The following is a 27,445-nucleotide window of genomic DNA, read 5'->3' on the forward strand; positions in this document are numbered from 1 at the left end:
TGGACCCAGTCTTCTTACAGACATAATTTTATTCACTTAGAATTAAGAGAATGACAGATTAATGAAATGTCCTGCTTGAGACTGCTGATATCAAGGGAGAAAATTAGTAGTGAAAGTCTTAGGCTTTTACAAACTCCATACAGTAGTAAAAAATTCTAATATGGTAGTGTATATATGGGTATACTAGTAATAATAAAAATAATATCTAACATTTATATAGCATTTAAGCTACAGATATTATCCCATTTGATCCAGTGAATATTACTAAATAGAGACTAAGATACTAAAAGATAGAAAAATCACCTTCTATATCTTTTTCATTCTGCAGACCACAGGCTGGTTCTGGGACACAATTAGTCTTGATAGATGGACAAGTCTTCTCTAAAAAGACATATACACAGAGGCAGCTAGGTGGCTTAGTAGATAGAGCACTGACCCTGGAGTAGGGAGGATCTGAGTTCAAATCTGACCTCAGACATTTAATAATTACCTGGCTGTGTGATCTTGGGCAAATCACTTAATTCCATTGCCTTGCAAAAACTAAAAAAAAAGACATATGCATGATTAGAGATGTTTCACATGATGAAAAATCTCTAGACTTCAAATGAAAAGATCTGAGTTCATAGGGTCATTATATCTTGGGAAACAGAATCTATTATCCTCCTAGACCCTTAACTTAACTGATAATGTGTGTATATTAGTATTATCTTCCAAAAGCCCTTGGGAGATTGTTGTTATCTAGTGGGGAAACTTATTTTTTGTCAAACATGTATTATATACTCATTAAATCACATTATGTATGATTATATTCTATAGAATGAGAAGGGACCTGAGAGATCTAGTTCAGCCCTTTATTAGATGAGGACACTTAAGCCAAGGACCCAAGGTTACACGATGTTGGGGGCGGGGGGAAGAGGCTTGGTGGTCGCTTAGCGGGGGAAACATAATCCCCTTATAAAGGAATGTTACAGAACTCGGCCCCTCATTGTTTAAGAGTTCATGGGAGGGAGGACAGAAGGGATAAAATAATCCCATTATAAAGGAATGTTACAGAACTCGGCCCCTCATTGTTTAAGAGTTCATGGGAGGGAGGACAGGGGGGATAAAAGTGTCTGCTGAGAGGTGGGGAGAGAGCGGGAATGTGATCACAGAAGAATAAAGACTCATGACCCACCTCAGGCGCTCTGTCTGGTTCTTCCCCCATCAAAGAGTGGGGGCCGGAGGTACCCCGAAGACTCACCACGCGTTGGACTGGTGAGTAAGAGGACGGACTAGCATTAAGAAGCCGGCGTTGTAAATAAAAACCCGGCACACAGGTAACAAGAAACAGAGCCAGGGTTCAAAATCAGATCTGATGTCTAATCTAGAGTTCTTTTCACCATTTCATTTGTTCAGGATTAATAAAATGGAACATTGATAAAGCACTTATCATGTGCCAGACATTGTAAAAAGTGCTTTTAAATAACATATTTTTGATTGTTATAACAACTTTAAGAGATATATACTATTATTATCCCCATTTGACAGATGAGGAAACTGAGGCAAAAAGAGGTCAAGTGACTTACCCAGGGTCACATGACTAGTGTCTGAGATCAAATTTGAATTCAAGGCTTCCAGACTCCAGAGTCCAAGTCCTATTCACTGAGTCACAAAGGCAGCTAGGTGACACAATGACAGGACCTGAGGTCAAGAAGACAAGTTCAATACTATTGTTCTATTAGAAACCAGGAGGGATGGGAATTCAGGGAAGGATGGAAGGATTTGTATGAACTGATGCTGAGTGAGATGAGCAGAACCAGAAAAATATTGTACCCCTAGCAGCAACATGGGTGTGATGATCAATCAATCAGTGCAACAATCAGTGATGATTTTGAGATATCTGTGATGGAGAATACCATCTGTATCCAGAGAAAGAATTGCGGAGCTTGAACAAAGACCATAATACCTTATTTTTCTTCCTTAAGGATATGATTTCTCTCTCATCACATTCAGTTTGGATCAATGTATACCCTGGAAACAATGTAAAGACTGACAAATTGCCTTCTTGGGGGGGTGGGGGGAGGGAAGCAAGAACAGGGGAAAATTATAAAACTCAAAATAAATAAAATATTTCTTAAAATAAAGAGGACAAGTTCAAGTTTGGGCTGAGTTGGGCAAGTTACTTAACCTCTGTCAACCTCAGTGTCCTCATCTGTAAAATGGGATCCATCTCCAAGGATTGCTGTGAGGACTAATTGAGAATATCTGTTTGATGCTTTGCAAACCTTAAAAGCACTACATAAATTAATATTATTACTCAGATACCTCAATCATATTTGCCATGCATGTCAAGCATATTTGTCTTGTCAAGCAGCATCACAGAAAATGAAATCAGTTTTTTCTTAGCAGATAACTAATAGTTATGAAACTGGAAGTAATTTCCAAATAACTTGTCTGTGTGAAGTCTGATGATTACCTGTTTAAAGTGAAGAATGAAGTCATTGCCACCTTAAAAGAAAACACAAAGATTCTCATCTTTATAAGATATATGTTTATTCAGGATGTATACAATTATAAGAGTACCTCCTCCCACAAAGCTATTCCAAGACACTGATACCAAAAAAAGTGTATAATGGTTTAGAAATTGAATTTTATTGTCATCTTTATTTTAGAAGTTGATCTCATATAGACAAGCTGAGCTAGTCAAAACCAGTGTCCTTGCTAAATGAAGACACAGCCAAGGACAACATCATTTTATGGTTTAACATCCACAAAACTGTTAAGAGGTACATTTTCATTCTGTTCTTCCTCCTCTTAGCTGCTTGCTTTTTTGTATTATCTGTTCCCATTAGAACATAAACTCCTCTAAGGCAGAGAGAATCTTTCAGCTTGGCATATAGTTAACACTTAATAATTGCTTTTGATGGAAATATGAGAGAGAAATGGTTAAACTTCAGTTTTCTAAAACTGATTCTATCTTCACAGTCATGCTAATGAATGAAAAGTGTAGTGCACTCATGATCTCTGTCTAAACCACTATAGATTTTTTTTAGTGCCAGTGTCTTATTGGGATAATTTTGTAGGAGTATGGCTCTTGTAATTACACACATCTTTAACAAGGATACATCTTATAAAGATGAGAATCTTTGAGATTATTTTTGAGTTGACTTATTTAAAAATCATTAAACACAGAAGAGATAAACTTGACCTTAAAGACTCTTTCAACTAGATTTTTCCATATATAAGTTAAAAATTATATAAAATTCATTGATATAGTCACAAATATGACTTTATTCAGTGATCCTCTCTTTCGTTGCATTCAGCCATCCCTTTCATTCCTCTCCCAACAGAACTTTCAGCTCTGGGCTTTGATGAGTGAGTTTTCACCTTATCTTGTTCAAATTCAATCTTCAACCATCTCATCTTGTTGCTGTGGACACAATCTACTTCCACTCCCTTGTAGTTCTTTATATATTGTCTTCCTGTCTTTAAAATGCATGCTTTTTGAGGACAGGTACCATCTTGCTTTCTTGTAGTTTATCTTCAAATTTTAGCATGGTCCCTGCTATATAGTAAGTACTTAATAAATGCTCTATATAATTTGATGGATAGTTTCCTGAAATGTTTCATCCATGTATGTAGGTATTTGTGTCTATCTACCAATAAATCATGTCTTATGTATATGCAAGTTCATATATGCAGATAGATTTGTATATTTGCATATGTTTATAAACATAAATATATTTATGTATGTATATATGTATATATTCATATATACTGGATAAACAGTGAAGAATGGACAATGAACTAGACCTACAATTTTGAAAATTATTCATAACCTTTGACTACTTGTCTACTGGGGCATGGATTTTGATCCTATATATTTGTGCCAATTCTGATTTTTTCAGTGATATTTGATGCAATTTTTAAAATTTTCTGAATGAATAAAACAAGCAAAGAGAGATTTAGAAGGGATGTTATAAAGTGAAAAAAATGCATCAAAATATTATCTTTTATCTTTTTTTATCTTTATGTCTTGTTACTTTAGGAATTGAGCTCAATTGCCTCATGTTTAATAGTTTAAGAAACCAGAGAATATAAATTCCTTGAGGAAAAACTCACCATTTAACAATAACTGCTGAAAAAACTAAAAGAAAAAACAGCAGTAATTTGATTAGATCTTTACTTCTTTAGATACTATAATAAGCTCAAATTGTATGCATGACCTGAGTAGTAAAGATCTTATTTTTTAAAAATTAGAAAAGAAGTAGATAGGAAAACTTTTTTTAAAGCTACAATTAGGGGGAGAATTCCTAACTGAATACAGGATAGGGATATTCACAAAGGATAAATTAATTTTAATTACATGAAATTGAAAAGTGTATTAACAAAATAAATACAGCTACATTGAGAAAAGCTACTGAATGGAGAAATGATCTTTGCATCAAGTATTTCTTATAAGTGTTATATAACCAAAATGGTTAAGACACTAATGCAAAGCTAGGTGGTGCAGAGGATAAAGCACTAGTTTTGAATTCAGGAGGATGGGAGTTTGGACCTGACCTCAGACACTTAACTCTTATGCTGAGTGATCTTGGGCAAGTCATTTAACCCTGATTGCCTCACACCCAGGGTCATTTCCAGTCATCTTGATCCTAATCTGGCCACTGGACCCAAATGGAGGAAAAAGTGAGGCTGGTAACTTAGCATAGCACCTCCTCACTCAAACCCAATTCATGTGCTTGCCATGGTATCTCCTCCCCTGATGTCGTGGTCTTCTTTGAAAATGAAGGTCAAACATTATTACACACACATACACACACACGCGCACACACACACACACACACACACACACACACAGACACACCCCTTGTCCTCTTTGACAGAAAAGCAGAGCGTGCTGCATTTCATGAATGGAAGCAAAATTAAAGATAATTCAAAAATAATTTGGAAAAAAAAATCTTGTACACTTTCAATAAAGCAAGAAAGAAAAATGACAATCTTTTCTAATAGCCAGAAAAAAAAACCACATATCTACTCAGCTGGGATTTGCTGTTCAATTCTGTGTCACCCATAAATTGTACATTATGTGTGTGATCAGATGTGTATAATTTATGTAGACTAGAAGCCCCTAATCTGTTTAATTAGTTCTTCTAATTTAAAGCCACCTAAATGATATAATTTAGAGTACTACAGTATCACATGAAACAATGACTTTACATGATTGCTTCTTTGAAATACTAAGAACTTGTACACATTCATTTGATTTGTAAAAAAGACAAATTTTACAAAGAATGCAATCTAACTTTGCCTTGAAAAATCTAGTTCTTGGGGGGGTGGGGTGGAGCCAAGATGGCGACAAGAAGGGATCTAGTCTTAGTAGCTCTCTGATAAAACTCAAGCTAAGGACTCTAACTAAACTTTCGAGAGACAGAACCCACAAAGGGACCCAGTGAGGCAGTTCTCCTACTCAAGGTAACCTGGAAAAGAGCAGAAAGGCTCTGCTCCCCGGGGTCAGAGGGGTAGCCTGCCAGAGGGGTGGCCCCCCCCAGAGCGAAAGAACTTCAGCCTCCCAGAGGCAGCCCCAGGGCTCCGTGGCTCACAGCAGCAGGGGAGTCTCGTGAGCTGCACCCCGAGGAGTACCGGGCACAAAGTGGGGGAACAGTGGGGGACCTCTGCCAGAGCAAGCACGTGGAGCCCAGCCCTCAGGGCACACAGCAAGCAGCTTGGTCTTTCATCAGCCCAGATCCAGAAGCCCAGACCCAGAAACAGAAGCAGGTGGAGCCCATAAGCAGGAGCCCCCAGGGCATGAGGCCATTGAGCTGAGGGAGGGGAGTGAAGAGAGAGAGACTGCGGAGCTCTGTCCTCTACCCCTGGAACAGGACTCTGGGGCTCTGACCACATTCAGATCCTGATCCCAGTCTAGGCCCCCCCATAGAACAACAGGGCCCCCCCACCTCGGCACCTTGGCAGAGGGGGGGCGCTTCTGGTCATTCACAGACCAGGAAGGAGGACAGAGCCTCACACACTGAAACCCTTGTAGGAGTCTCCCAAAAGCTCAGGAAGCACCCCAAAACCAGGCCCAGGCTGGGAAAATGAGCAAGCAGAGAAATAAGAGGAAAACTACTGAGAAATATTTTGCAAATGAGCCCAAGAAGGATCAAAATACTCAGTCTGAAGATAAGGAAGCACAAGCTCCTGCATCTAAAGACTCCAAGAAAAACAGAAATTGGGCTCAGGCTATGACAGAGCTCAAAAAAGACTTTGAAAATCAAATGAGGGGAGTTGGAAGAAAAACTGGGAAAAGAAAGGAGAGAGATGCAGGAAAAACATGAAAATGAAGTCACTAGCATAGTCAAGGAAATCCAAAAAAGTGCTGAAGAAAATAGCATGCTAAAAACCAGCTTAGGTCAAATGGATAAAACAGTTCAAAAAGTTATTGAGGAGAGGAATGCTTTGAAAAGCAAAATTGGCCAGATGGAAAAAGAGATAAGAAAACTCTCTGAGGAGAACAAATCCTTCAGACAAAGAATAGAATTCAGGGAGATTGATGAATTTACCAGAAATCAGGAATCAATACTTCAAAACAAAAAAAAAATGAAAAATTAGAAGAAAATGTGAAATATCTCATTGAAAAAACAACTGATATGGAAAACAGACTTAGGAAAGATAATTTAAAAATTATTGGAATACCTGAAAGTCATGATCAGGAAAAGAGCCTTGATATCATTTTCAAAGAATTACTACAGGAAAATTGCCCTGATATTCTAGAAGCAGAGGGCAAAATAGAAATGGAGAGAATCCACCAATCCCCCTGAGAAAGAGATCTCAAAAAAACCAACCCCTAGGAATATTATAGCCAAGTTCCAGAACTCCCAAGTCAAAGAGAAAATATTACAAGCAGCCAGAAGGACACAGTTCAAATATCGTGGAGCTGCAGTCAGGATCACACGGGTCTTAGCAGCAACTACATTGGAAGCTCGTAGGGCTTGAAATACAATATACCGGAAGGCAAAAGAGCTTAGAATGCAGCCAAGAATGAACCACCCAGCAAGGTTGAATGTCCTCTTCCAGGGAAAAAGATGGACTTTCAATGAACCAGGGGAATTTCAAAGATTCCTTTTGGAATGGCCAGAGCTAAACAGAAGGTTTGATCTTCAGATGCAGGACTCAGGTGAAGCATAGAGATTGGAGGAGAGGGGGGGAATATGAGGGACTTAATGAGGATGAACTGCATGTATAGAAAAATGATACTGATGATATTCATATGAACCTTCTCAGTTAATAGAGCAGGTAGAGGGAGCTTTTATAGTTGAAGCACAGGAGAAAGCTGAATTTGAAGATAGAATAGGGTGTAAAAATGGAGTCAATAGAAAAAAAGGGAAATGGAATGGGGGAAAGAAAAAGGAGAGGGGAAATAGTCCAAGATAATTCACATAATAAAATTTTTTTTTATTACAATGAGCTATTGCAATGATATGGAAGGGGGGAGGCAAGGGGGAATGAGGGAACCTTTGCTCTCATCAGAGATGGCTAGGAGAGGAAACAGCAAATATACTCAATGGGGTATAGACATCTGGAGTAAGAAGGAGGGGGGAGCAGGGGGAAGGGGTGGGGATGTGAATAAAGAAGGAGAGGATGGACCATGGGGGAGAGTGGTCAGATATAACACATTTTCTTTTTCACTTCTTGCAAGGGGCTGGGATTGGAAGGCCTGCCCAGAACCAGGTGGATTCTGCGCCTAAGGGGTGGTATGGGGCTCAGGGCTTCTTGGCCCCAGGACTCGGGATCTGTCTGCTGCACCACTCAGCTACCCTACAGCAGAGTCAGAGTGAAAGGAGAGAGAAAATATAGTACATGGTAGTGGAGAAATAAGAAAGGAGGGAGTTGCAATCAGCAATGGCAACATTGGAAAAATATGGAAATAACTTTTGTGATGGACTTATCATAAAGAATGTGATACACCCCTGACAGATTTGTTGGTGTTGGAACACAGACTGAAGCACATCTTTTGTTATTGTTATTTGGGGGAGGGTGCAGGGCAAGTGGGGCTGGGTGGCCTGCCTGGGGCCACATAGCAGAGTGATCTTTGGGTGTCTGGGGCCAGATTCAGACCTGGGTGCTCCTGGCTCAAGGGCCAATGCTCTGTCTGCCACCCAGCCACCCCTACTATTATTACTATTTTATTTTATTTTGGGTCTTTTTTTTTCTTCTTTTTGGTTTTTGCAGGGCAGTGGGGATCAGGTGGCTTGCATGTCACATGGCTGGGTGATTGTTGGGTTTAGGAGGCTGGATATGGGCTCTGGTGCTCATGGCTCCAGGGCTGGTGCTTCGTCCATTGAGCCACCTGGCCATACCTACAATTATTACTACTATTTTTTTAAATTTTTTTTAATTTGAATTTTTTTCCCTCTCCCCTTTACTTTTTTCGCCCAAGCAAGTCTATCTATATTCATGGGGGGGGGCATTTTGTTTACTTGTAAACAAGAATATTTTATTAATGTAAAAAACATTTATACAACATGAGAATAAAAAATAAAGAAAAAAAAGAAAAAAAGAAAAATCTAGTTCTTAAGAAGTGATTCTTGAGTACCAGACTGAGTAAGCTTGTTTGACTACTGAAGTTAACTTTTATGGGATTAATAGTCTGATTTTTTTTTAAGGGATTTCAAAACTTTAAGGGTTATGTTTAGGAGCCCTTGGATTTCAATTGTCATGACCAATTTTGCTCCTTTGTATTTACTCCAATTGACCAGAAGAGGGCACTTTAAACATCTACACTTTTGGAGAAGCAGGTATGACAGGTGCAGAAACATTGTAAAATCAATACTGCAGTCATTTATTTTTTTTGAAAGTCACAAAAAATATATAAAATATGTACTGTATCAAATGTTTTTACATTGAACACTCTGTGTGTGCTGGTTATTTGTTTTTCTTTATTTTATCTTTATTATTCTTTATTTTAAGTGATGGCTATCTAGGAGGTAAAGCAGGGGAATACATTATCAAAGTAAAGTATTGTAAAAAGAACAAATATCAATCCATTTTTAAAAAGAATTCTCTCCCACTCATAGTTGTAATGTGTGATCTCATTCTTTTCTAATATATATTTTTTATTGTGGGACATTTTATTTTTAGGTTGTATATCCATTTTGAGCTTATTAGAGTATATGATGTAAGATGTTGGCCTAAGTGTAATTTCTGCTAAACTGCTTGCTAGTTTTCCCAGCAGTTCTTATTAAAAAGAAAGCTTTTACATAAGTAATTTATGCTTTGGGTTTTATAATACACTGGCCTAGTGGTTTCTTCTTGATCTAGTGCATGTATTCTCAAAGTATAGTCTGGGAGCCCCTGGAGTTCCCCAAGACCTTTTCATGGACTCTGAGAGATCAAAACTATTTTGATGATGATACTATGAAATTTTATATTCTAATATAGTAAATGCCAATAGGGGCAGTTAGGTAGTATAGTGGATAGAGGTGCTGGATGAGGAATCAGGAAGACACATTTTTTTTAGTTTAAAACTTAATAACCACATGACCCTTTGCAAGTAACTTAACCATGTTTGCTTCGGATTCCTCATCTGTAAAATGAGCTGGAGAAGGAAATGGAAAACCACTTCATTATCTTTGCCAAGAATATCCCAAGCAGGATCATGAAGAGTCAGATACCACTGAAATCACTAAAAAATGTCAATAGTTACAACTCGCATTAAGGAAAAAACCATGAAGAGTGATGGTTCTCAATCATGTAAAAAGAGGATTGGAGACCAAAAAGCTTGAGAACAACTGTAGCAATCTATTCCACTGAGGAGTGTTTCCATTGTTCCTAGGGGAGAAAGGATTGAATAGTTTTAATGATTTTTCTACCCTTCACCAGGTGGAGCCAATATAGGTGGAATTCATGCCAAGACCATGAAGGAGGTGGTCCAGTTGTCAAAAATATCCACCTTTCACATAAACATGTGTGTATTAAAGATCTCGATCATTCCCATAAAGAAGATCTCTAATCAAATCACAGGAAAAGTTATTCATCTCATGAATTGGATCCAGAGAGACCTTGTGAGACATGTCTCCATCAAATTGCAGGAAGAAGAAAGAGAAAGGAGAAATAATTATGTCTCCCAAGTCTCTGTTTTAGATTAGGAGATTATTGAAGTGGACTCACATACTAAAGAAATGTTAAGACTTCTGAACTTTAAGAATTTGCACAACCCGCAAGTTAACCTGTCCACAGTTAGAATGAACTTTAAAACACAAGATGAACTGTTTAATATTTTTCTTTTGCCATATTTGTGGCAGCTAAGTGGCACAGGAGATAGTGTATTGGGCCTAGAGTTAGAAAGACCTGAAATAAAAACCTACCCTTAGATAATTACTTAGCTATGTGAACCTGGGCAAGTTGGTTAACTGTTTATTTCAACATCTTCATCTGTAAAAAGTGAACTGGAGAAAGTAATAGTAAACCATTTCAGTATCTTTACCAAGACCCAAATGGGGTCATGAAGAGTTGAACACAACTGAAATATCTGAAGTGCAACAATGAAAAAAATGCCTTATTTCCAATAAAATTGAGAACTGCTTCCCTCTCAAAAAAAAGAATACTACTTTATAATATATATTTTTAGTTTGATAATTTTATGCCTCCTTTATTCCTCCTTTTTCTCATTATTTCCTTTTAGAATCCAGGCCTTTTACTCTTCTAAATGCATTTTATTTTGCTTTGTTAAGTGTTGTGCAGCATATCCTTGGCAAGTGAGTGGCATAGTACTAAATCTGTAAATAAATAGGTCCAAAATTGAAGAGGAAGAAGAGAGCGGGACCAAATTGAATTTTGGAAACTGTGTACCCTTTTCAGGATTCCAATCCACAAAAACAGAGCATATCTTTTTTTTTAAACCAGTAGGGTTGTGGAATACCACATTCTCCAAAGAATCAAAATAATCAGGAATTTAAAGGGCAACGGAAATAATAATAGCTAGTATTTATAGAGCATTTTAAGTTTTACAAATTGCTTCATAAATATATTCTTATTTGATCTTCACAACAACCTTGGGAGGTGGGTGCTATTATTATTTCCACTTTATGTATGAAGGAAATAAAAAGTCAAAGTAACTTGCCCAGGGTCACATAGTCAGTCTGAGGTTACAACTGAATTCAGGTTTTCCTGACACCAAGTCAGATATTCTATCCACTATAACACCTATCAGCATCAGGTATCTGTGTAGTAGATATAAATAGATTAAAGCATAATACCAAAAGAAGTTTTACATGTAAGATGTGGTTTAAGAAATATGTTAGAAGAATTAGAATTAGAAAAAGAGGGGAGGTTGTGACAATATAAAAACAACAGATGTTGGTAGGAAAAAATGGTAGAAGACATGTACACTGATTATTCAACAAGGATTTGTTGAACACCTGCTATATGACAGGTACTTTGTTAGATAATGGGGATATAAAGGTAAAAATGGACTTGTTTTGACCCTCAAGGAGGGTCATTCTACCAGAGAGATGCAACATATACATATAAGTATATACAGAATAAATCAGTTGTCCTTCACAATGGAAGAGCACCAAAATAGCATCACTATGTTGGGATCCAGGTATAGTGGGATCCAGAATAATATGAACTCAGAAAACTATCACAGGTCAGACACAAATAATCTATATGAACATTTGGAATGGAAGAGAGTAAATATATAATAAATGCAAGGTAGGTTTGGAAGTGAAATGTAGGGAACCAGAAGATGGAGGGTGATGGGGAGAGAATAAGGAAGGACTTCATGTGAAAGGTAGAGACTAAGTTGAGTGAGGACAGAAGGAGGAAAGGAGGGAGGGAGGGAAGGAGGAAGGGAAGGAGGGAGGGAAGGAGGAAGGGAAGGAGGAAGGGAAGGAGGGAGGGAAGGAGGCAGGGAAGGAGGGAGGGAAGGAGGGAGGGAAGGAAGGAAAATTGGACTTAATAAAACTGGACAATGTGTGGTGGGTAAGATGTGAATATCCTATAATCTAGGTTAATGGAAGGATCACGTGCATGGATATACTCATGGCTCTCTGAAGTTTTGAAGGGTGAATAGAAGTCTGGCATTTATAGATTTGAACATGGATATTTAAATTACTTTCCTGATTTACAAAAGATACCCTGAATTTTGTATCTGAAGGATTATTATTTTTAGGAAGTCTAAGATGGCATATGAGTGATTATTTAAACCTCTTATGTAGGAGGAGAAATTTAGTGAGGAAAGGATTCTGCTGTGGCAATTGGGAGAGATCATTTTTAACTGTATCACATTTTAAAATTCATGGAATATATTTTTGCCTTGACAACTTCGTTTAAAATGAATATGCTTCTGGTGTTGTTTTGAATAATGACATAGCTTTACTGGAAGCTCTATAGTGTTACTGTAAATCCAAGGGCATCTTCTTTCTCATCATTAAGTCATACTGAAATAAAACAAAATTGGCTTTTACATAATGATAGAACTAAGAGTTCAGAGTAATATGTAGGCATAAAATGGCACGGCAAAATGGGCAGTGGACTTGGAGTCAGAAGGTAATTCATAGCTAGGTGTCTTTGTCAGTTTATTTCTGAAAAATGGGAATAAAGATACTTCAAAACATTATTGTAAATACCAAAAGATGCATATAATATAAGGCATAAATATATAATTATATATACATATAAATATATATAATATATGTATGTACACATATGCATACAAGGGTATGCACACAATACAATATAGGCAGCTAAGTTAAACAATAACCTGGAAGTTCAAAGTTCAAATCTGACCTCAGAATTGAGACCTCTATAACCCTGGACAAGTCATCTAATTTAGTTTCCTCATCTATAAATGAGCTAGAGAAAAAAATGGCAAACTACTCCACAATATTTGCCAAGAAAATCCCAAATGGGGTCAAGAAAAGTCAGAGACAACAGAAACAAATAAACCACAAAAATATACAATATATTATTTATGATATAATATATATTAATTACATTAATAAATATATACATTCAAATATATGGATGTAATTTGTAAATGTGTATATGAAAGCTATTCTTATGTACATGAGCCACCTATTTTATAGCTAATTGCATAACAATAGGAAAAAAAATCACCTAACTTCTGTTTGCCTTAGTTTCCTCATCTGTAAATGAAGATTATAATATCACATACACTCTGGGTTGTTATGCAGATCAAATAAGACAACATATATATCTTAAAAGTAATGTAGTATAGTAAAAAAAAGTATGATCATAAAAGTAAATAAATGATAAAAATAAATAAATGAAATATAAATAATCATATTATTATGATTATTAGACCACAGATTTAGAGCAAGAAGGACATTAAAAGTTATATAATTCTACCTCTTTAAGTAAAGTTCTTTGCAAACCTAATTATTTAGTTACTATTGTGATCAATTCAAGAGTGGGAGGGGATCTTAGAGGTCATGTATAGCACCTTCAAGAAGGAAACAAGTTCACAGGGTCAAGTAAATTGTTCAGAGCAGTTGAAGGAGTAAATGGCAGTCAGAGTTTGAATATAGTCAAATCAACAAACATTTATCAATCAATCAATATTTATTAATACAAGCATTGTATAAGGATAATACAGAAAAGAGAGAGAGAGAGAGAGAGAGAGAGAGAGAGAGAGAGAGAGAGAGAGAGAGAGAGCAAAGGCAGTCCTCAACTAACTTCAGGAGCTCCTTCTCTTAAGGTTTCTTAAGGTAGAAGGTAGAAGTTTTGTTGGGACTTAAAGACAGATGGGAAGCCAGTAATTGGACCAGAGGAGGGAGAGCCTCCCATTCATGGTGGATAACCAGAGAAAATGCTTGAGCCAAGGGACAGAGTGTCTTTTCAGTGGAATTACCAGGAAACCAGTGGGTTAAAGAGTATGTGTTTGGGAATAAGGTGAAAAATACTAGAAAGGGTAGTAGGTAGATTATGAAGGACTTTCAATGCCAAATAGAGTATTTTGACCTGGAGGCAATAGGGAGCCCCTGAAGTTTACTGAGTGGGAGTAGGGAGGAACAACATGATCGGACCTATACTTTAGAAAATCTCTTTAGTGACTGCAGGATAGAATGGAATGCAGAGGGAATCATGGCAGCCAGATAGATCCACCATCAAGTCATACAACAATCCTAGTAAGAGGTGATGAAAGTCTACACTATTAACTGTGGCAATGTCAGAGGAGAAAATGTGGCATATCTGAGAGATGTTGCAAAGGTGAAACTGGTCTTGGTAAAAGCTATGATGGGGGTGGGGGGTGAAGAGGGCAGGGGTGAGAAATAATGAGGAATTCAGGATGATTTCTAGGTTCTAAGTCAGAGGGATTGAGGGGATGATATTGCCCTTTTCATTAATAGGGGAGATTAGAGAGAGGGAGTAGAAAGAGGAGTTCCATTTTGGACATATTGAGTATAAAATGTCTACTGAACATCTAGTTTGAGATCACTGAAAGGTAATTGGAGATGTAAGAATGGAGATCAGAATACAATCTTTGGTCCTACTCCCTTGCCACCAATCTCCCCTATTACTGAAAAGGGTAATACCAGCTCCCCAGTCCTGACTTAGAATCTAGGAATCATCCTGAATGAGGATTTCCCACTCCTGCCCTCCCCACCCCGATCATAACTTTTACCAAGACCAGTTTCATCTTTGAAACACCTCTCAACTATGCCCCATTTTCTCCTCTGACATTGCCACAGTTAATAGTGTAGACTTTCATCACCTCTTACTAGGATTGTTGTATGAATTGATGGTGCATCTATCTGGCTGCCATGATTCCCTCTGCACTCCATTCTATCCTCGTTAGGAAGGTAGATTTGAAAATCACAAATAGAGAGATGACAATTCCATGAAAGTTGATGAAATCACCAAGTGAAGTAACATAGAAGGAAAAGAGGATGTAGAACAGAACCTTGAGGGAACCTATAGTTAGAAGGCAAGACCTGAAAGAGAATCAGCAAAGGAGAGAGAAAAAAAAGAGGTCAGATATGTAGGAGGAAAATTAGGAGCAAACAATATCCAAAAAATCTAAAGAAAAGAGAGTAATAAGGAAGAGAGAGTGATAACAGTGTTAAAGGCTACAGAGAAGTCAAGAGAATAAAGACTGAGAAAAGGCCATTGAATTTGCTAACTAGAAGAGTAATTTCAGTGCAATGATGCTATATCCTAGAATCTTATTATTGCTAAGTGCTTGGAATACAAATCCAAGCAGAAAAAAATACAGTACCCCACTCAAGGAACTTATATTCTACTGGGAGGTGATACGACATAAAAAAAGGAAGCTGGGAAGTTTGGAGGAGGGGTGTAAAAATACTGAATAAATGGTAAGATAGAGAAAGTACAGGAGAATCTGGAGTAAGGCCTGGGTAGGAAAGAAAATATTGGTTGCCTGCTCTTCCTCCTTGAAATGGAAAGTTTGGGAGGAAACAATCCTGACTCCAAAGCTTCCACTGTCACCATGATGTCCAAAGACTGATAAATAATCATTGATCATCTTTTGAAAGGTAGAGATTCTACAGGATTTTGTAATAATCTGGGGAACTCTGGTGCTTAATTCCCTTAGTCAAAGTGTTCTACCTTATTTCAAATCCAATATTTTACAGTTCCACTTTAAAAACTTCTCATTCTGTCTTTTGTGACCTTAGACAAGATGATTGTTTAATATGTAAATTTCTTGAGGAGAGAGAGACTATTCCACTTTTATCTTTATATATTAATGCTTGTTGACTGATTATTTTCTAGGAAATTTTCATATCCTTAAAAAATATTATACCCAGGTGGCTAGGTGGTACAGTGGATAGAGCACCAGCCCTGGAGTCAGGAGTACCTGAGTTCAAATCCAGCCTCAGATACTTAATAATTACCTAGCTGTGTGGCCTTGGGTAAGCCACTTAACCCCATTAGCCTTGCAAAAAAAAATATTGTACTCAACCCTGGTCTTCTCTTGAGCTGATTTTATATATATAATTTATATTTATATTCTGGTCTTATTTTCTAGAAGCATCATATTGTGGAGGGGAAAAAAACAATATCCTGAACATGAAGTCAGATGAACTGGGTTTAAATTCCAGCTTTTTCCATTTTTTTTCTTTTGACTACTTGCAATGGATCAGTCATTAAACCTCTCTAAGTCTATGTTTCTTCATCTATTAAAAGACAATGATGAAATTTGAATTATCTACTCCATGAAAAGTCAAGGATCAAATGAAACACTACAGATTCGAGTAGATAGTTCACGTTGTTATTGAGTTGTTTCAGTCTTTTCTAACTCTTCGTGACCCATTTGGAGTTGCCTTGGCAAAGATACTGGAGTGGTTTGCCATTTTCTTTTCCATATAGTTTACAGATGAAGAAACTGAGCAAATGGAGTTAAGAGAATTGCTTAGGATTACATAGCTGGTAAGTGTCTGAGGCCAGATATGAATTAAGGTTCTCCTTACTACAGGGCGGAACTTCTATATACTGTGCCACATAGCTGACCCAAATTGGCTCAAGTGCATTTATCTATTGCATTATATGCATTTTCTCTTTTTATATTCACAAAAATCTCCTGAAATAGACTCCATTTTAAAGAAGAAGCCCTGGAAAATTAAGTGACTTTTCCAAAGTTGCATAGTTATAAAGTGGCAGAGTTAGATTTGGACCTAAATCTGACTTTGAGTCCAATGCTCTATACATCATGCCATAATGCCTATACTTCACTTTGAGTACTTTTTTGGTTCTATCCATAAAAATGTCAGTTTTATTTTGTGATGTGTCTTATAATGGAGAGAGGAAAAAGTTCTTAGATTTGAGTGAACCTCTATAGCTTCCAGTCAATCTATTTAATCCTTCAAAATAATACCAAAAGTATATTCGTTTTATTCATTTTGTTCTACAAAAATATATGCTATTGTTTTTGAAGACTTTTCTTGGCATTTAAATGTAGATATTTCCTTTAGATCTTCATTGCCATAGTTAAGTACAGTGCTGGAAAATTAGCATCTGAAAATCACACTAATTATCATTAATATCATCTGGCATCATCAGATTTTTTATATTTTATAGATTTGAGGAGAATTATTCTTTAGATAAGATCACACATATCTGCAGTACCTTGATAATGTTGGAAGCTAAAATATAATTATCCTCCTCATCTATATGCTGTATAGAAACAGCTGTGAATTTTCTAAAACTGGACACTTTCCTAAATCTTGAAACATCACATTTTATATTTGTAAAATAGATATGATGGTTTCTGTCTAATACAAATGTCAATGGCTCACATGTGGCATAGATAGATATGTGATTGGGATCTGCCCCAGTCTGTCTCCATTGGCAACTGTGATTTTTACCTTTCTGTGGAATAAGAGTATGTGGGAGTAGGAGAAGGACCCTGCCAGCACCACCAATAATCTAATTGGGCAGGGGCACCTAGGCTCTAAAAACCTCCTGGCTGCATAATTGCTCTCTCACTCTCCTGTCTTCATGATAAGGAATTTGGCTAGAATTGAGCTAGAACCATCAGAATATAGATAGTAAGCTTCTTTATCAAAGTAAATAATTTTAAAAACAGAGAATTTATATGATTTAGAGAGGACAGTAAAATATACTAGGGTGAATGAGCTCCTCAGATTTAAAGTAAGATAAAATTCACCTTAGTTCAAACAAGGAAAGTACAATGGGGTGGGACAGCACCAGGCCTGTAGTCAGAAAGACCTGAATTCAAATCCATTTTTAGACACTTATTAATAATATGACCCCGGGTAGTCACCTAACCTCTCTCAGTCACCTCATCTGTAAAACAGAGAATAATAATAGCACCTATTTCTCAAGGTTATTATGAGGATTCATGAAATAATTTTGAGGTGCTTAGTATAATGTCCGGCATATATAAATGTTAATATTATCTTATTAAAATTTTTATTATTTATTTTTAGCATTCTTTTCTTTAAAATTTTTAAGTTCTAAATTCTCTCTCTCCCTCTGAGAAGACAAGCAATATAAAATTTATATACAGGTGAAATCATGCAAATATCTTTCCATATTAGTCATATTTTTAAATAGAAAGTAAGAAAATAATACTTCAATTTGCATTCAGAGCTCATCAGTTCTCTCTCTGGAAGTGGATGGTATTTTTTTTCATCACAAGTCCTTTGGAATTATCTTGGATCAATCACTACTTTGATCAGAGTAGCAAATTCATTCAGATTTGATTATCATTACAACACTACTGTTACTATACACAATGAAGTCCTAGTTCTGATCATTTCACATTTCATGTGTCTTCCCAGGTTTTTCTAAAATCACTTACCTCATCATAACAGTATTCCATCCATAATCATATGTCACATCTTCTTGTCCAGTCATTCTATAAATTACAAATATCCCTTCAATTTTCATTTCTTTGCCACTGCAAAAAGAGTTGCTATAAATATTTTTGTACATGTTGGTCCTTTTCCTTTTTCTTTGATCTCTTCTGAATACCGATTCAGTAGCATTATTTCTCAGTTAGAAGGTAAAAAGGATTTAGGCTTAATTCCAAATTGTTCTCCAGAACATTTGGACCACTCCACCAACAATTCATCTGTGTATCCATTTTCTCACATTCTCTTTAGTATTTGTCCTTATTTGTGAGGTGGTACTTCTGATTGTTTTAATTTACATTTTTCTGAACAGGAATAATTTAGAACATTTTTACATAACTATAGATAGTTTTGATTTCTCTGAAAACTGTTCATTTGACCATTTATCAATTGGGGAATGGTTCTTATTTTTATAAATTTTACTTAATTCTGTTGAGGTTAGATCATTTTTCTGAATCTCTAAATAATTAAGACCCAAGACTTCTCTGGAACTAAGCAATGACATTACTGATATGTGAGCTAGACTTTTTTGTTTTTCTTGTTTATTTGTTTTTGAGGGGGAAGTACTAATAACTAAGAGAATCAGAAAAGATCTCATATATGAGTTTGTCTTTAAGGAGAACTTTGAAGTACACCATCTATACATCTATACTTAGACAAGTATTAATATCACCTTGTTCTTTTTAAAAATATATATTTATTTGTTTTTCCAACTATATACAACAGTACTTTTTACCAATTATTTTTGGGAAAGTTTCAAGTTTTATGTTTTTCTCCTTCCCTCCCTTCCCTCCCCCCTTCGCCTAATAGAATGCAATCTAATATATTTATAACCATGCTAAACATAGATCTATATTGATTATGCTGTGAGAGAAGAACCAAATTCAAATGGAAGAAAGAAACAGAGAGAAAATAACATGACATAATACATGACAACTTTTAAAAACTGAAGATAATAAGCTTTGGTCTTCATTTACGCTCCATAATTCCTTCTCAGTTTTGGATAGTATTTTCCTTTTTTGGTAAGGCAATGGGGTTAAGTGACTTGCCCAAGGTCACACAGCTCGGTCTGTGTCTGAGGTTGGATTTGAACTCAGGTTCTCCTTACTCCAGGGCTGGTGCTCTATCCACTGTGCCATCCAGCTGTCCCCATGGATGGTATTTTCCATAAGTCTTTTAAAATTGTCTTTGATTATTGTACAGCTCAAATGAACAAGTCCATCATAGTTGATCTCCCAGTGTTGTTAGTAGTATGTACAATGTTCTCCTGATTCTGCTCATTTCACTCTGCATCAATTCATGCAAGTTTTTCCAGGCTTCTCTGAAATTCTATCCCTCAAAGGGTTGACTCTTGTATGAGAAGTTAGCAACTTAGTGAATCAATACAAGGATTTATAAAGAGTCAGAAGGCATTGTTTTCAACAGGAAGTGGGGGGGGAGGTGTTGTTTCTAAGAGGAGGCCAAGTAACCTTGGGGGAACTGTGCATGTGCCTACCTAGAATTCATTCAGAAAAGCCCACTTAGGGTGTCATTAATGTATGATAATGATAATACAATTGATTATTTTCACAAATTCATCCAAAGGACAACCAGGAAGAGTAAAGAGCGTGTGCTGCTCTAGAGTAAGTCCCTTCTGTGATTTATGTTCCAGAATTCTGGGTCCATATTCTCATTATGATTATTATTATGTATTTTCCTCCATTCCTTTTTCTTCTGTTTATCCTTGCCTCTCTTTTAAACTTAGCCCTCCTCAAACATTTTTACTTCTATTACCTTCCTTAATCCATTCTCCTTTTTATTATCTCCATTCCCTACTATTTTCTCACTGAGTAAGTTAGCTATACCAAACTGAATGTTCAACCCTCTCTGAATCAATTCTGATGAGAGTGAAGTTTAAGCATTGCTCACTCCCTCCATACTTTTCTTTTTTGTGTGCTTCTTTTATATGAGGAAAATGTCCCCAGTCTATCTCTCCCTTTCCCCTTCTTCCAGTGCATCCTTCTTTCTCATCCCTTCCAATTTTTTTTTGAGCTCAATTCAGCATAATCAACTCACATTCCCCAGCCCCTGTCCATGTAGACACCTTTTAAGTGTTTTAACAATGATAAAATTCTTAGGAATTATATGTATTATTTTCTCTGAGAAGAATGTAAGGAATTCAATTTTATTGAGTCTTTTTATGATTAGTCTTTCATGTTTACCTTTTTATGCTTCTATTGAATTTAAATGTCAAATTTTCTTTTCAGGTCTGATCTTTCTATCAGGAATGCTTTAAAGTCCTTTGTTTCATTAAATTTATATTTTCCTCTTAAAGGATTATTTCTGTTTTGCTTGATGGGTTTTTCTGGGTTGTAATCCTAGGTCCTTTGTCTTCCAGTTTATCATACTCTAAGCCTTCTTCTCCTTTAAATCAGAAGTCACCAAATCCTGTGTGATCCTGGCTATGGTTCAATGGTATTTGAATTGTTTCTTTCTAATTATTTGTGATATTTTTCCCTTGACCTGATTGCTCTGGAAGTAAATACACACACACACACACACACACACACACACACACACACAAACATATGTGTATATATATACATATATATATATATGTATATATAGTCTCCATAGTAACTTAAAAATGGCCAAGTAAATGATGGCCAACTAATAAAGCCATTGGTTAAAGCAATATTATCAATAGGCCTACATAAAAAAATGAAAGTTTACTACAAATATTAGTATATTCATAAAGAAAATATAATTTTAAATTAAAAATATAATTTTAAAATAAATATCACTATAGTATGAACATAATAGAACATAGTTAAATGAAAATAACCACAAAATAAGGAACAATTATATACAAAGTACAGTAATTATGCAAGTATAATTATGCAATATTGCACAGCAATAAACTTAACCAATCATATGCAAGTCACACCTCACATGAGCAATCTCTAGTACTGTAATCTGGACATATGAGTAAATTATTGCTTCATATTCATCTGTAATATCATAAATATGGAAAAGATTATTATATATTTTAGGTCAAAGAAAAGTTATTTGACTGATTTCTGAACTATTACCTGCATTATTTCAATCAATTTGGTATAAATGTACCAGATAAACAATTATGGAAGCTTAACTTTTAAGAGTAACAATACTATGTATTTTATAAAGCTTTTTACAAGCAGTATATGAATGTGTTTATTATTACTACTATAACCCCAGGGATTTGGTTTAAATAGGGTTATCTTTTATATGTTGATATTTTCAGAAAATCAATAAGGTCATAATGTTTTTTCACTAATCATATTATTACTAATATAACAGATGAAATGACACTTGACATAGAAGATTTGAGTATTTTTATTCCATTGTCCTGTATGTCATTACTCTATTCAAAGACATGAATTGGAGCTCTTTGCTCACTAATTTAGTACCATTATTATTTTGACAGAATTTCAGGCTTACATTTCAATGCCAGTTTCTAAGCCAAGTAATAAGCTTTAGTTTTTATACTTTTTGGTTTTTCTTCCTACCTCTCTTTCTGATATTTTTCCTTTACTCTTTTATTAATTTCTTTTCCTCTTCTTGACCCCATTGTGTATATATATATATATATATATATATATATATATATATATATACACATATATATATATGTATATATATATATACATATATATATATATATTCTCTATGATTCTGACCTCTATCCTCTTCATTTTACTCTCTTTTCTCTTTCCCTTCATGGTCTCATCCAATTCCAATGCATTGACTATACTTATTTTCAGATAGTTCTCTAATCTATATGCAAGTTTCTATCTCTCTCCAGATGCATTCCCCCCCCTTCTTTACAAGCACTTATTATCTCTTCCGTCTGGTGTGGTCCCCATAGGACTTTTTTAAAGCAATCATAATAAATATTTAAGTCAGTAAAATTAATTTCCACAGTAACCATATTTAAATATGCAGATCTATTTTGATTTTACATCCATCACCTCTTTACTCAGGAGGTAGGCGATGTGGTTCATATTTAGTCCTCTGGTCTTGTGGTTTATCATTACATTAATCAGAGCTCTAAAATATTTCAAAGTTGTTTTTCTCTATAATTTTGTTATAATTGTGTCAATTGTTCTCCTATTTCTGCTTACTTCACTCTATATCAGATCATTAAGGCTTTTTAACAGTTTCCTCTAAAACTATCCATCTTTTTTCATTTCTTATGGCACAGTAATTGTCTATTACATTCATATCTCACAATTTCTTTAGCTTTTCCACAACAGGTGGCTATCCTCTTGTCTTTCAGTCTTGAACAACTAAGGGGGGAAAAACTACTACTATAGATACCTTTGTACATATGAGAAAGTTTCTATTTTTCTTTGATCTCTTTGATATAGAGCTAACAGCAGCATATTTGGGTCAAAGAGTATGTACCCTTAGATCTTTAGTGGCATAATTCCAAATTATTTTGCAGAATAACTGGACCAATTTATACCTCATTGTATTAGGATGCCTCTTTCCCTCAACCGGCTGCATTTCCAATTACATAATGGATACCTGTCAGAATGTCCAGCCCAGAAGGTCCCCAAATAAATACATAATGTTGTTCCCCTCAAATCTCTCCTGTTCATATACTGCCATCCTCTAATTTATCTCCCAGACATGAAAACATTATAGCTACCCTATTGTCTCCAATTAATTTCTAAATCCTATTACTTCATTGCTCACCATATTTTTCATATTCACCATCTCTTTTCATTCTTTGTTAGTATCATAGCTCAAAACTTCAGTGTTTCATTGCTTCTTGACTATACAATAGCCTGCAAACTGCTCTGTTCTTTAGTCTCTAGATATCTATTCTAATCTATATACCACTGAAAATTTAATTTTCTTTCTAGGTAGTATATACCTCTGAGATCACTCTGTATTTCCAGAGACCTTTTTTGTTACTTTGCATGTACTTGTTACCTTCTATTTTATATTATATTTATTGTATATACATATATATATATATATATATATATATATATATATATATGTAATCTACTTTTCTAGATCAGAGTCTCCTAGGTGTAGGTACAACTAAGTGGTACAGTGGATAGAGCACCAGGCTTGGAGTCAGAAACAGTTAAGTTCAAACCCATCCTCAGACACCTACTAGTTTATGATCTTGAGCAAGGTTCTTAACCACTATTTGTCTTAAAATGGGGTCTTCCCGAAGGAGGAAACAACTTCATATCTTTGCCAAGAAAACTCCATAGATAAAAGTCCAGGGCATTATGTAGAGCCAGACACAACTAAATAACAACAACAACAAGGGGTAGGGACAACAATTTATTTATCTCTGTATAAATATAGAGAGAGTGGTTACCAGGATAGGACAATGTTAGCCCAATACAAGTTAAAAGACTAAGATTATATCACACAGTACAAGACCTATGAGGTAAATAGCCAAAAATGTCCCTAAAATATATATTCAAAATGTTGGTGTCTTAAAGCAAAGTGCTTGCTGACTGCCCCACCTTAACTGTGTGTTTGCATCCCTATAACACCACCACTCTCCTTCCACTCTTTTTACCAAATTATTCACTTGCAAATATTCAAATACCTACTAAATTCTACTTTTCTACAAAACGTTCTTAGTTTATTTGAAGGTCAAAATAAGAACTTCCTCATATTTCATTTTAAGAATTAAATTTCTATAGTGATTCTTTTCTTTGTTACATTAAAGTTCTTTTTCAGTGTTATGTTGGAGTGATCAAAGCAGAATAAATAAATAACCAGCTCCTCCTTTCTTTTGGTGCCGTATAGATAAAATATAGTATAGATGGTTCCCATCTAATAAGTGGTCCTCTGCCTAGATATTCATAGCTCACAAATGAGCTTCAGGGTCATTCTCCCTTGTCTCTCCTTTAACAAGAAGGGTCTGCCCAGGAGGATAATTAGAATTTCATTCACTTTCTTTTACAATTCCACTGAGACCTCTGACAAAAGAGCCAATCATGGCTAATTATGATTATGGCATTTACTGTGATGGCTCTACTCATAGCAAAAAAAAAAAAGCATCTAGATGAGAACCAAATTCATTTCATAAACCATCTGGATGGTAATTTGGGAGTCCAGTAATTTTCAATTAAGTGGTGACATACTCCAAAAATAGAGTTATTAAAGAGGAGGCTGATATTCAGGCAGAAAGAAATATCTGAATTCATCATGATGCTCTCATGTCTGATTTGGGGTCCCCCAAAATATCTCACTTGTTCTTCCTATGTGCCTTTCCATTGAAAGGGACACCAGGAAAAAGCAAAATTATCTCTTCATAATTTTTTCAAGGTTATCTTTTAGAGTTCATTTTGAGCATGGCATCTGTTATAGTCCTTGACTTGACCCTGGGAAAGTCACTTAACCCCCTATCTGCATCAATTTCCTCATTGGGAACACATTGAAGAAGGAAATGGCAAACTACTCCAGTATCTTTGCCAAGATAAATCAATGGACATGGGTCAAATAGAGTAGGATATGATTGAACAACTCAACAACAACAAGGTGCTAATAATTGATTTGATCTGAGTCTTGAAGGAAATGGAATTCCATGAGAGGAAAGGTCATTCTAGGCGTGAGTAAACACGTAGGTAAAGTCATGAAGATAGGAGATGGAATGCTGGTTGCAAAGAACAGTAAAGAAATAGTATTTAATATGAAGGAGTCCATCCCAAAGTATGCCCTCAAAAATTCTTGCTGGAAAATGATTCCTTGCTACACTCCCTTCGCTATTTGGAACTGAAAATACATTCATTTTCTTTGTTTTCCTTTATTTTATAAAAAGACTTAAATTCTACATTGTACTCTATTCAATGATTTTATGAATAAAATGGGGTTGTTATGGATCGCCCTGCAATTCCTTCCAAAACTGTAGTTGACCAAGGAGGATGCCTGAAAGGTGTAGGTTTGACCATCTGTTTCTGAGACCCAGAGAGAACAACTTAGAGTTTCTTGTGTTTATATTCATTATTTGGAACACTCTTTCCATGGGAAAATTTGTCCTAGATGTTGACCAGCCTATTGGCAAAGACATTTTTTGAAACACAACTCATCTCTTAGGAGGAAAAGGTTGAGATTCTGCAAAATGGAATAGCCACCTCCAATTCAGAAATCCCTTGCTAACTCCTTGACCCTTTAACAATATTATTCATGTGAAGAAAAGAATATAATTGACTTGTGAACACTGCTGAAAGTGCTTGGGAGTTCGACAAAATGAACCTCTCTAATCCCATCCACGCTGGAGGCAGTTTAGAGAATATAAAGGTGAAGAATTTCTTTTACAAAATGTACCTTGGAGGCCTAGAATTTCAGATTGCTCATAAAGTGCAAGTAAAAACCAAACAAATCCTGCAAATCATTCACTTTCCTAAATGAATTTGTAATTACTCAGTATTTGTAAGGAACTGATTTGCTCTTCAATATTCATGGTGCTGTCACTAGAAATTTTACAGCTTTTCCGATATACTATTAATTACATTTATTCAAAGACTGATTTCACTCCCTACCTATATCCAGGAAGTAAAAACACTTATCCAAGAAGCCAAATTACTCTCACTAACACTACTCAGTAAAAAAAGATTAAAGATACATCATTCTGTCTGATCTAGTCTAATTTTTAGGGGTGTTTAAGAACTCATATATATAATTGTTTTATTTTAAATTTAAAACTGAGGCAGGAAATCAAGGAAAAAGCAATATGCTGAAAGCAGCACTACTTGCATTCAAACAGCTAGGAAAAGCTATTTTTGTTCACTTAGCTCTGCTTTTGCTGTTATTTGATCATCAAAGTTGTAAGGGTAATGTAATAGAAAGGTCATTGGTATTTCAGTAGAGGTCTAACACTACTAGGGATGACTCTAGACATAAGAAAATAATCATGCTCTGGTTAGATCTCAGACACAGAGGGTCAGTTCTGCACCCCTCTGGACACCTACATTTCCACTGGGCTTGTGTTGTTCCAGCGTGGACACCATCCAAACCCCTCCCCTTCTCTCACACCCACCCTGAACTTTCCAATCACACATGGCTGCCTAATACTCCAAGACAACTCCACCTGAGGAGGAACCCCTGTGGACAATGATACCCTTGCCTGAACTCATTCCTCAAAGATTAACTTACTTTGACCTCACTATACCCATCTTATTCCAGTGATTTTAAATCCCCAGTTGCCATAGTTCATCGTTTTCTATCTCTCATGGATTTTTTCCTTATTTCTATCCCCGGAACCCAAGCCCACTAATGCTCCACTCTGAAGTTGACCAATCCTTTAGATTAGAATTAATCTTAAACCTTTTCCTTTCCTGTCTTCTTGCACTCACCAAGTTAAGGCTCCCTCCCAACAGCACAGCTCCCCTAGCAACGCTTTTCAGTACTGGTTGCACTTTCACTCATACACTGATTCATGTCATGGAGGAATTGGGTTGCTCCCCATTTCCACTTCTAGGATCTCCTCTATCACCAATATTCCGTAACCTCTCTTTCTCTGAGGTTCAATTCAATCCATATTTATCACTCAAATAAAAATCCAGTAGCTGTTGTCTACAGACATCTAGAATGTTTTCCTTCCTTTCTCAGTGAGATCAGTGCCTGCCTCCCAGTCTTCTTCTCCTGCCCTCCTACAAGGAATTTCAACATGCATATATATATTTCCTCACATATCTTAACTTTCCAGTTACTTAGCCTACTTACTTCTCATGATTCCTCCACTTCATCATAACTACATAAAGATAGCCATACCCTCCATCTTGCCTTAACCCACAACTGTTGCTCTTCTTCAATAATGAATTCTAAAATACACATATCAGATCACAATCTGTTTTCATTCCACCCTACCTTTTACCCTGCAGTCTCACACCATGTTTATAAAACTCACTGTGACCTCTGATCCCTCAACCCCTTAGTTTTTTGCTAGACTAACAACACTTGCTGCCTATACTTTCCTCCCTCCCCATCTTGACTCCAATGTAAACCAGTTCAATTCTGCACTGTCCTCACTTTTTCAGTCCCTTTCTCCCTTATCATATTGCCAGTTGTTCCCTGGAAGCCTCAGCCTTGGATTAGTTCCACTATTTTTG

The sequence above is a fragment of the Macrotis lagotis genome, chromosome 4 (genome assembly GCF_037893015.1).
Source record: "Macrotis lagotis isolate mMagLag1 chromosome 4, bilby.v1.9.chrom.fasta, whole genome shotgun sequence".
In the NCBI taxonomy this organism is placed as follows: Eukaryota; Metazoa; Chordata; class Mammalia; order Peramelemorphia; family Peramelidae; genus Macrotis; species Macrotis lagotis.